The sequence below is a fragment of the Humulus lupulus genome, chromosome 4 (assembly GCF_963169125.1).
Source record: "Humulus lupulus chromosome 4, drHumLupu1.1, whole genome shotgun sequence".
NCBI classification, from domain to species: Eukaryota; Viridiplantae; Streptophyta; class Magnoliopsida; order Rosales; family Cannabaceae; genus Humulus; species Humulus lupulus.
The window spans coordinates 44,807,122-44,826,184 of NC_084796.1; positions in this window are offsets into that span (position 1 = coordinate 44,807,122).

The window sequence follows — 19,063 nt, forward strand, 5'->3', positions numbered from 1 at the left end:
ATTCTTAAATGTTACTCGTGCTCGACTTCATCCTAGGAGTACACCAAAATATCATCGATGAACACTACGACGAATGTGTCCAAATAATCCTTGAACACCCGATTCATTAAATCCATAAACGCGGCTAGAGCATTGGTAAGACCAAAAGACATAACTAAAAACTCGTAATGTCCATATCGAGTTCTAAAAGATATCTTGGGAATATCCTATTCCCGTACCTTGAGCTGGTGATAACCAGACCATAAATAAATCAGCTCACGGTAATCTATACACATCTGCATGCTTCTGTCCTTCTTCTTCACAAATAAAACAGAGGCTCCCCATGGAGACTGACTTGGTCTAATAAAACCCAAGTCTAAGAGTTCTTGTAGTTACGTCTTTAACTCCTTGAGTTCGGTTGGTGCCATTCGGTATGGTGCCTTTGAGATAGGATCAGTTCCCGGTACTAGCTCGATTGTGAAGTCAATTTCCCATGTCGGCGGCAACCCTGGTAAGTCATTTGGAAATACTTTTGGGAATTCTTTTATAATGCGGACGTCTCCAACCTTTAGTGGTGTTTCCTTTACCACATCCGTGACGCTAGATAAAAATGTGTGACATCCTTTTTCTATCATCCTTTGAGCTTTGAGAGATGAAATAAGCAGTGTTCGTAGTCCTGAAACATTTCCCATAAAACATAGTCTTTGATCGTCAGAAGTCTAGAACATCACTTGCTTGCGTCTACAGTCAATGGTTGCGTCATGCCTTGCTAGCCAATCCATGCCCAGTATCACATCGAAGTCTTTGATCTATTGCTCTATCAGGTCTCCTTCTAGTTTTACGTCCTCAATTTTGATCGGTACGCCTCGTACTATCCGTGATGATAGGACTACTTCGCTCGAAGGCAATTCTGTCACAAACCTAGTTCTAAATCATTCACAAGGTTTGTCTAATTTCTCTATCATTCCTAACGAGATATATGAGTGTGTTGCTCCCGAATCAAATAATACTGAACATATATTATCAAGGATAGGAATCTAACCTGTGACCACTTTGTTACTAGCTTTAGCTTCTCCATGGGTCAAGGCAAAGACTCTGGCTGGAACCATCTTGTTGTCCCTTTTCTTTTCTTGCTTGAGCTGTGGACATTCCCTCTTCCGATGACCTTCCTAGCCATAATTGTAACATCCTTTTGTGTTTGCACGACACTCCCCAGGATGTTTCTTTTGGCATATGGAGCACTGTGGGTATTCTACATAACCCGACCTATTGTTTCCATTGCTAGTTCGTGCTCTTTTGTCATTGTCAGATTGCTTATTGTCAGGATGCCTTCACTTCTGACCATTATTGTTGCTATACTGATGACTATTTGTTGTGGTTCTGACCATTCTGAGGCTGATTCTACTGTTTAGGTTCAGGCTTACTGGCCTCCTCCTTACTAACATTCACCTGAAGCCTCACCTCTATAGCCGTTTCTAGAGCATCGGCGTAAAAAGTGGTTCCAGGATTTGCTAGTTTGACTCCTAGCTCAATCTTTGGTCTGAGTCCTCTAACAAACTTGGTGACCGTCAGGAAATCGATTGGGACCAACTCTGGCGTGAACTTGGCTAGTCATTCAAACTATCAAGCATACTCTGCTACTGTTAAGTTGCCCTGCTTCAGACTGGTGGACTCTTCTACCCTCGTAGCGATGACTGCTGATTTGTAATATTTCTTGTGAAAGAGCTCCACAAATCTAGTCCATGTCATGGTGGCGACATCGTGAGTCTGCTGTACTAAATCCCACCAGATTCTAGCATCCTACTTTAGAAGAGAAGAAACGCAGGATATGCGGTCTGCGTTGCCGAGGTTCATGTGTGCTAGGATCGACTCTACATTCCTAAGCCATTCTTCCGCCTCGAAGGGGTCAGTTGTTCCTTCAAAGTTTGGAGCATGTTGCTTATGAAACCGCTCGTAGATTGGCTCTATGTACTGAGCTGGGTAAGTCGCATAGTTCGCCATTGGCCATCCCCCATAAGGACCTACTTGTTGGGGGTGCTTGGGCCATTTGCTGAGGCTACGGTTGTTGTTGAGGCTGAGGTTGAGTCTGAGTCTGTGGTTGCGGCTGAGCCTGTTGTCGTTGTTGCTACAACAATTCTTCTAGTTATTGTCGTACCCAGACAATTTCAGCGGTGTTTTCAACCAGAGGTAGTGTACTTCTGTTAGCAGCAACATTGGTAGCATGTATGCCCCTTCTTCGGATTGGAGGGGCTTCGTTAGTCTCATTGGAGGCATTGTCGGCTGTGCGTGCAGATCTTCTGAGCGACATCTTCAGCAAAGTTCTAACAGTCGAGAAAAACATATTAGAACTTACCCTAATAGGCTCTAAGGCAAAAACTTAGTCCAAGCAAACATAACTCGGACCTATTAGTTATGATTTCTTATGAAAAATTATGTAAAACTTCTTTATAATTAGGGTGTGTTTCTAGAAAATCAGCTATCTTTATTATTTTCTAAGTCTGTTTCTAATCATCCTATATGACTTAATTCTCAGGCTCAAAACTTGTCGCTGTTCCAAAGTTAACCATATTGTGGGAGGGCTGGGATCAGTAAAATCATTCCCACTACTATGGCCCCCTAAACTCTCAATATAGAACCCGGTCCATTGATTTGTATCCACCCTCACCAAACTTGGTCATTATTTATTTATTTAAATTTATTATGATTGTAAAAAAAAATCAAACTCATACATGTCATTCAAAAATAACAATAATATTAATTTGGAAAAAGGTTTTCACCAAGTACAATCATAAATGCAAAATAAATAAATAAACTAAACTAACATAACTAGGGTAAATCTAAAAATTGGGATCTTCTACGTCTGACCCTTCATCTAACATGTCATCATCTATCTCTTCATACTCATCATTATCTTGAGCCTCAAAATTATCTCGGGGAAGATTCATAAAGATTCTATGTTTTTGTTCATTAGTGAATTGAAATTCCAACTTAGAGGTGAACCTAAGTATGAGAAAATAATATCTCATGGCTACTGGTAAATCATCATCATCTAGTCTCCCACATTTCTTCTAATGTTGAAATTACAGAAGGAAGATCTTTAAAAAGCCTAATTACTAGGACATATTGCTCCGTAGCTCTAATCATAATTTGCTTAGTAGTCTGAAGATGAACTATCACCTTGTGGAATAAGATTAATCTCAGAGTGATTCTTTCTAACACTCCTACTGTATTCCTTGGCTCTCTAATCCTTTTCAATGCCTTAATGGCTCGGATATCCTCATAGGTCAAGGCTCCATCCATTCTTAACTGAAAACATAACGGCTAGCTATATATAAACATAAACATAATAAACACAAACACTTACATTGTCGGTTAGATTCGGAGCTTGTGCGTATGTATCAAGGAGAACTTCATGCATATGAACTGTTACTCTGATACCAACTGTAATGAACTGACTAATTCTAGACTTCGGACCATTAAAAACTACTAAACATAACCACTAATTTGAATACATATATAAGAAATAACATAACTTTATTTAAAACCCAAAAATATTGTGCAAAATACAAAGTAAAATATGAAATATAAAATATGGTATGGGATCCCATTGTTATAAAACATAAACTTTAATTGTTTAAATACTAAATACGGAAATACATCTAAACATAATTTAAAAGACTAAAAAAACATCATCCTTTATCGTCACGCAGTCCATTCAATCCATTCTCCTCAACACATAAGCCAAGCTGCCATGAATCCTTCCCGCCTTCCATATTCATTTTCCTGCATCATGCTAAAAATAAAGGAATGAGGCTAATGCCCAGCAAGGAAAAATCTACTAACAACATATATCATAAATCATAAACATAAGACTATGTCATATACATATACTATAAAACATGTGACTATAAAAACATATATCATATAGGACTACAATATTAATGGCCATTAACTCATTAACATGGCATGTGATAAAACCATCTAGGTCCTCTGTCTACTAATCGAGGTAGGTTATATCACAAGGTAGTATATGATAACCCATCTAGGTGCTCTGTTTACTAATCGAGGTAGGGTAAATCATAACATTAAACCATGAAAATGATAAAAATTCTTGGGGCCTTCTATCTAAGCAAGTCATATGCCCAAGGACTACAAAACATACTTATAAATATACATATCATAACATAAACATATAAACACATATAATCTAACCTATTTTCCTTACAAAAAACTGGGATATTTGGGAACAAGAACGGGATTTGGAACACTCCTAAAACAAACAATTAAACCATCAGTTTCTAAAGAAAAAGAGATGAAAAGAAAACTAAACCATCCAAGAAGAAACTTACCAAAAAGAACCTTAAGTTTCAAGAAACTTAAACACCTAACCAAGAATCATAAACAAGAGTTAGGATCTGAAAGAAAATAAAAGAAAACTAAAGAACTATGAAAAACTGAACTTAAGGATAAGAATACCTTGAATGATCTTATGACTTAATCTATACCTCGATACCGAAATAACACTATATCTCACTTCCCAAGTGTTTAGCAAAGCTTAGATTGGAAAAGCTTTTTAACCCAAAACCCAAGTGTTTCTATCTATAGTAATCTTAGCAGCTTGGAGGCTCTGAACAATGCTTGAATGAATGAAGGAAATGGCTGAGTACTAGGTCCTATTTATAGAGTTCAAGGAGTGAAACTAACCCCTTTTAATTTGAATAAATAAATGAATATAAAATGAAAAAGATTTGAATTCCCATTCAACAGACGCCCATAACTCGGTCAAAATCGTTCAAAGGCCAGTCCAAGTGGTTAAGGCACTTTTTAAATTTAAAATCCCAAACTTTAAAAAATAATGCACTAGGGGCGATATATCGCCTACCCTGGGTGATATATCGCCCAGACCATTTTTCCGGGCCCCATTCGGTCGTTCGTGCAAAGTCGACATGTTTTCCGTATCTTCCATAGGTGATATATCGACCCCTATAACTGCGATATATCGGCATACGTTGATATATCAAACATGTATTTGCACTTTTTCAGAATATTTTGAATTGATTAAATATCTTTGACTAAGTCAAAACGAAATCCCAACAACTTTTGGAAGGTTCTAGTGCTTCTCGATCTTTCTTTTATTTAAACTATTCATAAAAAATACTTAAACCCTTAATAAACATGATTATGACAAGTGTCACATTCTTAATAATTCTATCTAAACTTTAGGTTATAATAAATAATATTTCTAGGACCAGAAATATTAATCAAACCTTATGTTATAATTAATATTTTTAAACTATAGGTTAAACTTGAAAAATCCATAATTGTTGCTATGAGTTTCCAACTAAGTCCCGGCTTGAACCAAAATCCACGGAAACTAACATACTACAAACTACTAATAACTACTACTAGTAAAAATTCTGGGACATTACATTATTTTTTTATCGAAGATCCAATCTCCTATTGAGTTCTTTAAGGACTAAACAAAATTTTGCTGCCTCCTAATGATAATGGAGGCAATGAAAAACTTTGTGCATCGATCTCATTCCTTAAACCAAGATACTCGAGACTTCTGTTTCCAGAATAACTCTTCCCTCGTGTTGTGAAAATTTAGTTGATTTAAATACGCAAGTGTACGTAATCACACAAGTAATACAATGATAATTAAATCGTCTCCACAAGGATTGCAAAATAGAAAAAACAGGCAAAATAATTACTAAGCAACTTAAAGGTATTAACAATTAAATGGGTTGTTTGTAAGCTAAACAAAATATTAAAAAGATGAAAATATTTAAAATAAAATTGAACTAAACAAAGTAATTAGAAAGAAATACATGGATTGTAGAATGAACTTGAATTATCAAATCCCCCTATGTCAATTATACTGAACAGATTGCGGCAGAAATATTTTAGCAAAACTCCCAGATTAACAAGAATTCAATAATAGCTCATAAAACTTTCCCAAATCCTATAATATTAATTCTTTACCTAATTAAACATATTCTTATGCCAAATCATATTGAAGAATACAAATTCAAGGTTCAATTCTCAAAAGTTACACAAGGCAAATAACACATCTCTATGTTATTTACTAACATAACATAACACAGATTATGAACTTGTGTCATCCAAGTTCTTTCCATTATATTTAATCCTTCCAGCATCAAACATAACTAAACATCTTGCCATTGCTGGCCAAACAACAACAAGAAATTAACATCAAGCACACTTGAATTAACAAGAGAGATTTCACTAAAATAAAGCGCAAGAAATTACTACACGATGACATAGGGTTCATCAACAATTCAAGCCACAAAAGATTAGTTCATGGCTAATATAAAAGACATTAATCCACTTTCAATTATGCCCATAAGTATCAAAGTAGAAATTAAAATAGAAATACAAGATGAAACTTAGAAACAAGAGAAAGAAGAAATCCAATTGATGCTGAATCTTCTTTCTTCTTTCTTTGTTCTCCTATTCTTCCTTCTTTTTCATTCTTGTTTCTCTGGTTTTTCTTTTACTGTCTTTTTCTCTCTTCTTTCCTCAAAAAATGGCAAACTCCCTGTCTTTGTGCGACTGGCTCTCCCTTTGTACCTCTAGGTTTGCCAATTTAGTCTTCTATGTACAAAATTTCCCATCCTTTGATTCACACGTGGGTTTTCTTTCCTTCATTTCTCTGATATTTGCTTCCAAATTGACTCATGTCCTATGTACTTGCCACCTTAGCCACTAATCCAACTCACCTTCTGAATTTCTAAGCACGCATAAATTTCCAAATGCAACCTGATCAAAATTCTGCAGCAAAATCTGCTTTGCTACCACAAACCTGCTATTTCAGCATCAAAATTTAGCTTAGATAGTTTCACAATTCTAGTTTCATTCTTTATACAAATATCTATCCATGAAACTATTATTTTCAACCCATTAGCTCTTAAAAACTTCAAAAAACTACTAACTAACTAAGATCATAAAAACACAAAAGATAATTACAATAGCTAATAATAGACTAACATCACCCTCGATTTTTCCACAGTTATAAGTTCAAAAGCACAATAAATAACTCTTTATTCAAGAGTTATCACACCCCCAAACTTAAGACATTACTCATCCTCGAGTGATGAATCTCAAAAGATAACAAAATACACACAAATTGAATAATAAAAGAAAAATGACGACCAACAAAGATAGACACAACAAGAGAGGATAAATTTTCTTTGCTAATGCCAAAAAAAGGGGAAAACTCTCGAGAATTTTATTGTTGGAAGATAGAATTTGAATTTCACACTTACACAAGCTTTAAACCAAACTCTTCAAGTATTAATGTTGCTGTCGAAATATGAGTCAAGGATTTCTCCCTTTAGTGCATGCATAACTTTTCCTAAATATTTTCAATCCCCCAAATCAAACTAGATCTTGGTCCTAAAGCTTAAATAATGCCTCTATAAGTTACTTAGTGATTCCCTCTCCACTAATGTAGACAAACACCACACCAAAGATTAATAGGACTTTATCAAGCTTGTAATGATAGGCTAAGGTGAAGGTAGGATAAGAAATATTAATTTTGGCTCAAATCATCCTAACCACCTCAATCTTTCTAGGACCTAAATAAATTCATAGGTTAATTTCCCCAAAGAACACCCACACCAAAATATAGCTCTTGTCATTGGCCTTTATTACTAACATACAATGAAAAAAACTAAAACAAACTTTTCTTTTATTTGAAGAGTTGCACCCCCAAACTTATGTACAAACATTCTTGATTACTTTTTTTTTGACTTTTTTTTTTAAAATTTCTTTTTCTTTTTCAAACTTTCCTTTGATGCAAGGGAGTGCACTCTTTAATTTTTTCTTTTGATTTTTTTTTCTTTTTGGATTTTCTATATTTTTTTTAGAATGAAGATAAACAACTAAATGGCAAGAGAAAAAGAAAAATGAGAATACATTCTCCCCCCAAACTTAAAATCAACATTGTCCCCAGTGATGAAAACAAGCAAAAAAAAAAAAAAATGAAAACGCTCACCCAATACCTCTCGCACACTCTACTACTCTCAACCCCCCAAAATACAACAACAAATAAATCCTATAAAGATCAAGGTGCTAAAGGGTATGGTGAAAAGAGGTTATTATATATAGTTAGGCTAATAAGTGGCGAAACAAGAAAATGACACTTAAGCTCAATGGGGTGACTAGGGATAAAAGATGCATAAAGGGTAGGTTTCAAAGGCTCAAATGGTCCAAGGAGGGCCTAAATCATGCCATCGGTGCGGTGCTGCCTAGGATTTCGCCTCAACGAAGCACACTAAGTAATTCTAGAAACTAGCTCTTTCTAGGGTCGAAAAAATGTTTAATCAAGATATGCACACACTAAAAAGAGAAACACTCTCATCAATCAATTGCTAGTAACATTCACACCCAAAGAATTTAAGTTTAAAACTTAAGTAAGAGAGACATTCAGCTTCAAGTCAAATTTATGATATTTTTGTAGTGTTTTCAAATCGTCATCAAGACCCCCTAGGAAAACTAAAAAAGATATAGAAAAACCTCAAAAGAACGACCAAACAACAGGACAAAGATAACTATAAACAACAAGACAAAGACAGGAACAAGAACTAAACAATGGACTACTAAAAGAAAACAATAGGACAAACCCAACCACAAAATAATTAAAGAACAAAACATGGGTTAAGGATACTCCTCGTGCCTATTCCTCGGAATTGGCATTCGAAGGAATAGGGTCGTCGTGAACAACCAGAGCGACCCACCTCTTCAAAATGGAGTGGGTGAATTGTAGCGTCTCAGAATTTTACTTAGCTAGATAGTAGCAGTAATAATAGTAGCTTGTAGTATTTTAGTTTTCGTGGTTATTGGTTCAAGCTAGGATTTAGTTGGAATCTCATAGAAATAGTTATGGATTTTATAAGTTTAACCTATAGCTTAGAAATATTAATTATAACATAAGGTTTGATTAATATTGTTGTTCCTAGAAATATTATTTATTATAACCTGTAAAGAACGCCCTAGACTAGTACTTATTAAAACATTCACATATCGCTGGTCCATAAAGAAAACCACTTTTTATAAAGGTCTTAGTGGGGACTTGCTTAAAACAATGCAAGTTGGGCCCATTAGTTTAAAAAGAAAATATGAGTTTTTATGCAAAGTTCAAAAGAAACAATATTAAATAATTAAGTCCCACTGATAATTTAGAAAGTCTCTTAAAACATAACATATTTAAAATGGCGTTCTAAAGTGATCATTTATTCCATCCATAGGATACCCCACGCCATACACCCTACGACGATAGAACTCCTCACGTCACCACGCGTGCCACAGAGAAATCATATTTGCTACCTGGAAGGGAAAGTAAGGGGGTGAGCTAAAAGCCCAATAAGGAAGTACAAACAATAAGCAAGTAAGGATACAACAAATACGAACACTAACGTTCATCTAACACATCATGGCATATCATAACATTATCGTAACATGTCATCATAGCACATCTATCATCATTTCATATCATAACGTAATCGTAACATATCATCATAGCACATCATAACGTCATCGTAATATATCATCATTGCATATCATAACGTAATCGTAACATATCATCATAGCATATCATAATGTAATCGTAACATATCATCATATCACATTCATACAGCATACATGATGAACATGGCTCGCTAGTTGTCCATGACACCCTATCATATTCATACAGCATACATGATGAGCATGGCTCGCTTGTCCATGTCACCCTATCATATTCATACAACATACATGATGAGCATGGCTCGCTAGTTGTCCATGTCACCCTATGAGGTAAACAAGAGTCTCTGGTCCTTGAATAACCTCGGCGCGACCGCCCTAGGAGTTACGTCTTTATCTATAGTAACTCATTTGATGTATCTAACATCGTAATTTGTTTGATGTATCTAACATCCATACACATATCATATTCAACATTTCATCACATTATGGCATTCATAATTCATAACAATTCATTCATACAACAGTCTTACCATTCATAGCATAAAATCATAGAATCTATCTAACTTCCTTACCTCAGGTCCGAGTTAAGAAATTTCACAACCTCTCAACGAGCCTATACCATAACCAAAACAACATTTCTTAGGTTCATAAAATTACTACTTTGCCCTTCCATACAACTCATGTGTGCATGGGCCATGCACACATAATAATATTTGCACATAATATGCAATTATTCTTAACTACACATAAAACCATAAAAGAAAAATGCTCATTTTTACCTATTTTACATGCATGATCTTTCTATAAAAATCACATAGTTGAATAATAAACATAATTTTGGACGTAAAAGTGGATTTGCATGTAACATGCATACGTGGGAACATTGCGTAATTGAGACGTTTTAAAAACGATAATTCTACATTTCTTACTTTTATCGTTTTAAAATTAATAGACATATAACATGCTTTATTTTTCTTAAAAGTTCTAGGTTGATTAAATTTCTCAAAACATTATTTTATTTTATAAAATAATTTGATTTAGCTTTAAAAAAAAAAGTGACAATTTCCTTTATTATTCTCAAATTACAAAGAAGTAACAAAAAACTTGGAATTAATTAAAATACCTATGATTAATATGTTTCTTTAGAAAAATAAATTTTAACATTAGTTAATTGTGTGTACATAAATGATGTGAGAAAAATATATCTTTAAGTGTGGGAAAAATATATTTTATTTAAATTATTTAAGACTTATTTTTATGTAACATAAACCCATATGTGACAATTAAATAATCATTTTTAATCATTTAAACCAAACTTTCAGTCACTATTTAATTTCTATACAAATCACAAATAAATTGAATCTAAATATTTTTCTCAATCAAAATAAAGAAAAATCATAACTTATCAAAATATGCATTTATACCATATTAAAATACCATTTTTAATATTACCATAACTTAGGATAATAATTTTGTTTAAAAAACTCATCAAATTCATTTTAGTGAAACACACTTCACATTTTTTTACAAAAATTCCAGCAACCATTTTTATCTTTAAAAATCACTATATTCAATTTAAAAACTCCTATTTTTCTAAAAATTCAATAAAAATTCTGTAGGTATTTATTTGAGTAAAATATCATTTTATTAGGACTTAAAATACCATTTTTAATTCCATAAAATTAACATAACATCAAGGACATTACTTATGCGTGCAAATCATTTTTTTTTTTATCAAACTTTTACCCAATTACTTACAAAAATCATCAAACTTAATCTCTCATGAAATTCATCTTTAATCCCAAAAATTTCACATAAAATCATACATGTCCAAAATCTCATCATACTCTTATTATATACATAATTCTAAGAATATTACTAACATATTCACATGCAATCTTATAAAATCCTATTTTTTTTCTATTCCATTGAATCTACACATGAAATCCAACAAAACACTAACAATAACAATAACATACATTAATTCATAAACACCATATTCACATATGCCTTTATATTAACCTAACATGTTTCTATCATTATTTTCATGCATCTTAAAATTTATTCATTCATAATATCACATGCATCCTATCAAAATTTCACGGATCCAAATAGCAAGATTTCCAATTATCATTTTACCCAAATTACATAGGTCCTAAAACATGGATCTAATATATTGAAAATCATACAACATCAAAAAAAATATCAAGATGATCCTTAGGTATGCCTAGGCCGAAACCCCATATTTGCATTCATAATTACCACTAATCATTATACATAGAAAATCAACATCAAAACCCTTTTATACATCAAACCATAATACCCTTCATGCAAATCAAACAACTTATTATCATCAAGATATCAAGAACACAAAGTACCCATTTTTTTCCTACCCAAAACATAAATCCCCTTTAATCATAATCCCTCTAATAATCTATCCATCAAAACCAAAAATCACAAAATTTAGGGAGGGATTTCAATACCTCTTCTTGATAGAAAATCAAGAATCCAATCCAATCAAGAATCCAATAACCTCCTTGCTCAAACCCTAGGAGTTGTATATTTTGAATAATCAAGATGGAGAAGAAGATGAACAAGGTTAGAGACAACCCGATCAAAATACTAGATTAATCATAAGGAAAACAATCAAAAACCTTACCCTAGCTTGAACCCTTTTTCTTCTTCTTCTTCCTTTCTTCTTCTTCTTCTCTCTCTAGGTCACGCCCTCTCTCTCTCTCTCTCTTCTCTCTATAATTTGGCAGCCCTCCATCCCAAATGAGCCTTCAACCTCTTTCTTATTTTGTATTTAAATGCCTCAATCTTCAAAACCTAGCTAAGGAAAATGTAATTATCATTTTCCTTTATTTTCCCTAAATCAAAATATAATTCAATTAAAAATTATACTCAGCCAATCAATCCATTTTATCATTGACAGCACACTAATTCCTCTCTTGTCTTCCTTGGCTGTCCATGGCTAATAAAGGAAATAATGCTATTCTCGTAACTCTAGGGCGCTGAGACTTGGGACTGGGTTTTGACCCGTTTATGTTACGTTTTAGGAAAACTGATATTCACAGAAAATGTAGATAATTTTATTAGCTTTCTAACGCTATAAGTTGTGTCTAAATTGGATATCCACAGCCCATTTTATACCCATTTTACTGAGGCTGGGTCTAAGGTTACGGGAATTCAAAAAAATGACAACTCTATCATTTCTCACCATTTGTTTCCCAATGTTTTTCTTGTGTGAACACAAGCCTCTTTATTTCCCTTTCCTTTTATTTTCCTTTTTAAATCCCTTAATTAAATAAAAAATAAATAAACCAATAAAAGGAAATTAATGTGTAGAAAACTATTGCATGCACACCATGCAACCATGCACATGCACATACTCAATCACTAGGGTGCATCACTACCTACCATGCACCTTAGTGCATTAAACCAAATCTCACATAATCACATTTTAAAATAAAAATAAATATATATCATTTAACAAGTAATTTCAAAAAAAATATTCTACCAACAATTCTAACAATTAAATAAAATATTAAACAATCAAATAAAACAACAACAACTAAATAAAATAAAAAATATTTAAATAAAACAATTCATCACACTTAAATAAAATAAATCACAAAATTTTAATAAACTAAAAAAAAAAAAAAATTGGTGCACTACATAACCTAAGGTTTAGATAGAAGTAATAAGAACGTGACATTTGTTACAAGCATGTTTATTGAGGATTTAAGCATTTTAGATGAATAAATTAATAAAAGATAGATTTAGAAGCTCTAGAACCTTCTAACAACTGTTAGGATCATGTTTTATTCAGTCAAAGTTGTTTTAACAAACTTCAAATATGCTGAAAGTGTGCAAAAGCGTGTTTAAAACATCATCATATGCCAATGTATCGCAGCTATAGGGCCGATACATTGCCTACGGAAGATACGGAAAACACGTCGACTTCGCACGAATGAAACCACGAAAGCTCGGGCCATAGGTAGGGGCGATATATTGCCCAGGGTAGGCGATATACCGGCTCTTGGGGCCATTTTTGAAATTTTGTGGATTTAAATTAGAAATAGCCCTCAACCAGTTGGACTTGCTCTTGAACGTTTTTGACCGAGCTCTAGGCATTTGTTGATACAAAAATTCAAATTTATTCAATTATTATTCATTTTGAAAGGGGTTAGTTTCACTCCTTGAACTCTATAAATAAGACCTAATACTCGGCCATTTCATTCATTATTCAAGCATTCTTCAGAGGCTCCAAGCTGCTAAGTTTATTCTAGACAAAAAACACTAGGGTTTGGGATCTAAAAGCATTTCAATCTAAGCTTTATAAACACTTGGGAAGTAAGATAGAGTGACATTTCGGTATTGAGGTGTAGATCAAAGTTCTAGTCCATACAAGGTATTCTTAACCTCAGGTAGAATCCATCATAGTTCTTTTATTTTCTTTCATTTTCTTTCAGATCCTAACTCATTATTATGGCTTTTGGTTAGGTGTTTAAGTTTCTTGAAACTTAAGGTTTTTCGGTAAGTTTCTATCTTGATGTTTTAAATATCTTTTTCATCTCCATTTCTTTAGAAACTCATGGTTATTATTGTTGATTTTAGGAGTTTTCCAATCCCGTTCTTGTCTCCAATATCCCAGTTTTTGGTAAGGAAAATAGGTTATATTATATGTGTTATGATATGTTTATATGCTATGATATGTTATGGTTGTGTATATATGTATGAATAAGTTTTTAGTCACTTGAGGCTTATAGTTGCTTAGAAAGCAAACCCCAAGATTTTTATCATTTTCGTGGTTTAGAATTATGATTTACCCTACCTTGATTAGTAGACTAAGGACCTAGATGGGTTATCATATACTATTTTGTGATCTATCCTACCTCGATTAGTAGACTGAGTACCTAGATGGTTTTATCACATGCTACGGTAATGAGTTGATGGCCATTAATATTGTAGTCCTATATCATATACATTTTTACATCATATGTTTTATAGTATATGTTTTATGATATAGTCTTATGATTTATGATATATGTTTTTAGTACATTTTCCTTGCTCGACATTAGAATCATATTTTAGATGGTGCAGGAAAATAAACTTGGAAGGTGGAACAGATTCATGGCAGCTTGGCATGTGTATTGGGGATGGATTGATTGAATGTACTGCTAGAAGATCGAGGGTGATGTTGTTTCAAGTCTTTTAATTTATGTTCTTATGTATTTCCGCACTTAATTTTTAAACAATTAAAGTTTATGATTTTGCTTTTTTAACAATGGGATCCCATACCATATTTTGTATTCCGTACCGTATTTTGGATTTTTGATAAAGTTATAATATTTTAGGTATATATGTATTCCAAAATAGTAGCTATGTCTTAGTAGTTTTTAATGGTCTGAGGTCTTAGAATTAGTCAGGTCATTACAAGAATGCAGGGAAGGCAGCAGTAGGCTTGGTGAAGTTCTGCTGAAGGGACTTGATTAACGCAACATCTCAATGCTTGGCATATTTTCCGTATACTTGCTGCTGAGTTTCAATAGATACCATCCGCCCAAGAATTTGCTGCTGCATTTCAAGGATGTCTGCAAGTGTGGGAGCAAGTTGGGGTGCTGGCAGAGGTGTGGTGGATGGGCCACCTTCAGACACAGGCTTGCGGTGCTGAACAAGAGCGAGGAAATCAATGTCATGGCACTCAAAATGTACACCCTCACTCGTATCATAAGGAACCCCAGCTCTAAGGCACAACTGAGTGATGAGCGATGGAAAGAATAATTTTCCCTACTTGTTTTTGGCACAATTAACAATCTGTCTAGTGATAATCTTGCCCACATCGATACTAATCCTGGCCAACATGCAATACAGCAGAAGCACATGCTCTTTGGACACCGTAGTGCATGTATGGTAGGCAACAAACGACATGTAAGGAAATGCAGCCATACACCAGCTTCAGGTAACACAAAGGTGTGCAATAATGTACGAGCACCGCTGGAAGAAACACTCCATTGAGCGCCTGTAAATGCTACAAGTTGTAGTGCCTTGTCAAAAAAAATTGGAGTATGGGCCACTACCATATCATTACAAAGAGCACACTCAAAATTTTCAAGCCCAAAAGCAGAGTTAATAGAAGCACCAGAAAATGAAGCAGTCTTGCCTCGCACCACCACTTCGAAATTCTCATAGGACATAATGTTGGCGTAAACTTCACGCACTAAAGGAATGATAGCATGATCTAGTTTTTGACAAAAAGATTCCCATTGGTTCTTCTCAATGACATCACTGAGGTAGGCTGGCACCACAGCAGTAGTAGGAAAAAAAACCTTTTTTTGGGAGCAACTTCTTTTTCTTAATGGATTCATATTTCTCCTAGGCTTGATCAGAAGAAAATTTCTCAAATGGTACTGAAGGAACTGGATTTTTCTTGGTCTTAGGGGTCTGTACAGTAGCAGGTTTCAGATTGGTCAAAACTTTCGTGGTAGTGGTGGTCTTTTGTGGCTTGGGTGGAGGTATAGTTGATGTGGGTTTGGTTGGCTTTTTGGATTTTCGGATGGTGGTTTTCTTGGTTGATGGTTTGGTGGTGATGGTGGTGGGGTCATTGGCAGTGGCTGGTGAGGGTGATGGTGGTGGGGTAGGGTTTGAAACGGTGGATATCTTTTTGGATGGTGGTGGGGTAGAGGGCGGCTTGGATTTTCTCTTCTGAGCTCTTTTTTTGGTTTTTTTGGTGGCCATTGATTTGTTGGGTTATGGAAGTATGTGGGGTAATATTGGTCAGAATCTCACAAAAGACAAGTATACCAACAACAACACACAATCAAACAGTACAACTGGAATTACAATCTGCTCAACACATCCAATAGCTGCCCCAACAGAAACATAAACAGTTCACAAACAACAAGCCCTACCATTCAACAATATCAACTGCAGATGCATAAATGCAAAGTAGCAAGGCAAAATAAAGGAAAGTAGTTACCCAAGGACAATCTCAGAAAATAGAGGCGATGGGTCGCGTGAGTGTGTTGGTCGAAGCTGAGCACTCACGGTGTAGGGGGATAGTGAAACATGCCTGGTGGTGGTGTGCACTAAGGACCCTCAGAGCTGGCTCGGAGGCACTTGGGCTTGGTTTGGGTTGTGCAAAGGTACGGGTCGTCGAGGCTAGGCTCGAGGCAAGGAAATGGGAAGGGTGGAGCAGGCGAAATCGTGCCTCAGAGTGGCGCGCGAACAGAGTTGCACCTGGGTTCTGGGGTGCTAGGTCGCGTCTGGTCAAGTTTGGTGCCTGGGCTCTCGGAGTACAAAGGTCGACAGGGTTGAGAAGGCAGGATGCAAGGGAGCGAGGGTGGCCGAAGGTGATGAAAATGATGGTGGTGATGGTAGGATTTTTTGTGATGGTGGCTAGGGAAAATGACAGAGGCACGAAGGGAAAAAGGAAATAGGGCATTTGGGTTAGGGTATTGTCTCGAGTAGTTTGGGGTTATTATTATTTTTTATTTTCTTAATTTTTTCTTTTCCGAGGGAGACCACTCCCCACTGTGGCGATGCATCGGAGGTCTCGCTGACTAGTGCATGCTCCAAATTGCAAAATTTTTGCTTCAACAAAATTTTAGACGAAGCCCCTCTATTTTTTAGAAATGAGACCCATTTTTGCTCCCTATTTGCTAAAGCAAAAAGTTCGCAAAACAATCAGACCCAAAAATTACTTAAAAAATCTCACCTTTGAACCCCTAAAACACAAGAACAAATGTAACAGCACTTCTGTTGACCACGATTTTGGCCAATGACCAGTAGACACAAAAACGACAATGAGGACAATAGCCTTGAATAGAAAATAAAAATGACATGACCAATTTTATAGTTGTTCAGCCCCAATTCGTTGGTAATAGCCTAATCCACTTGGAGTTGTGATATATGTAGCCTACACTTAAGATCAGATGAACCTGAGCCAACTGAGTTTCTTAAGTGTAAATAGAAAAATACAAAGCTTCTCTCTCTAAAGAATACAAGCTTTCTCTCTCTAAGCTCTCTCAAAAAATTCCCCAAGAATATCCCAAGTCATAGTCCCAAAGTCTCAAAATTAGAGAGTCTAAAAGTCTCCAAAAGATCAGATCCCCTAAAATGATGCCATGAGCTCTTTATTTATAGGCTTATGGATCGTACATGAAAAATATCCCGTTTTGACGGGGTCCTTGGTTGTTTCAACCAACTTTAATTAATAAAGTAATAAACAAATTCAAATTACAACAATATAGCTATTACTTTGGGATATCTGAGAGATTCACGCAGTAGTTACGGGCAATTCGGGTTTAAGTTGTTAATGAGATTCTGTAAAGAATTCACTGGGCAGTTAAATCCTGAGATTCTGACACATTCGGTTGGCTACACTCCTCAATCTGACATAGATGGTCGGGTGAAACCCCTTTCTAATGTAACTGGTCTGGTGAAACACTCCCTGTCCAGTTAAATTCTTACTTGGTTGGGCAAATCACTTTCTGTCTAGGTAAATTCTTACTTGGTCGGGTAAACATCTTTCTGACCAGATAAAACCATCTTCTCGGTCAATGCTCTTTTGATCAGTAATATCACAACTCTGTAGGTCATTTTCTAACCTTTGCACTTCCCTTGGTCAAAACATTTATTGACCATTAATGTGCTGCTTGATGATCCGCTTGATGATCATGCCCAACCACATGTCACTTCTAATTGCCACATCATCAAACTGAAATTTTGGGGATAACATTTGCCCCCTAAGTTTATTATATGATTTACTCGTATGATAAACTTTTCCTCTAGCAAAATGTTTTTGAGGTCGTCCAAAAGCTTCCGTCCGGTTAGTAACTTTCACAAATAATAAAAGTCTGACCAGTTAAATCTTTGAAAATTGAATAGCCAATTAGAAATTCAGAGAATATCCTAGCAATTGTCTCCACGTGGTGACTCACCAGTATCTTTAATATTCTGTGTGTCCCAAAATTCCAAAAAATGACTTTCTATATTCTCCTGCCTTTTCAAGTAAACCCACAATTGAACTTTTCAATTCATAAAAATGGCAGTTACCAGTTTCCCAGAAAGTGGGATAATGGGATATAGGAAAAATTACGAGTTGAGGACTCCCCTCTTTTCCTATAAATAACCCCATGCTTGCCTGACCTTCTCAAGCCAAAAAGAACATCACAAAAAAAAAAAAAAAAAAACTCCCCCTTGCCACGATCGACTCCTCCTCAAAGCTTCCAAGAGTGTCCCATTTTCTTCAAGTAACTCAAAGGAAACTCTCAAGAAATCCAAGGCTCTTCCATCCATTTGAGTAAGTTTTCTCTTCTTAATCTTCACTTTTAAGCATTTTGAAGCTTTCAAAGTCTGCACATTATTTGCTAGAACATGAGGTGGCCGAAACCCTCTTTTGGAATGCTTTCTTTGGAATTTTCGTTATGAATCTTTGAAGGAAATTGCTTTTGTGGCTGTTTTTATGTAGTTTAGGCTTTAGGTTAGCCAATTTCATTTCCAATTTCATGAAATTTTGAAGAAAAAATAGTTTCCCATCCTCCATTGCATATTCAGGTTCATGGGTTTGTATGATTTGAAGTTTTCTTGA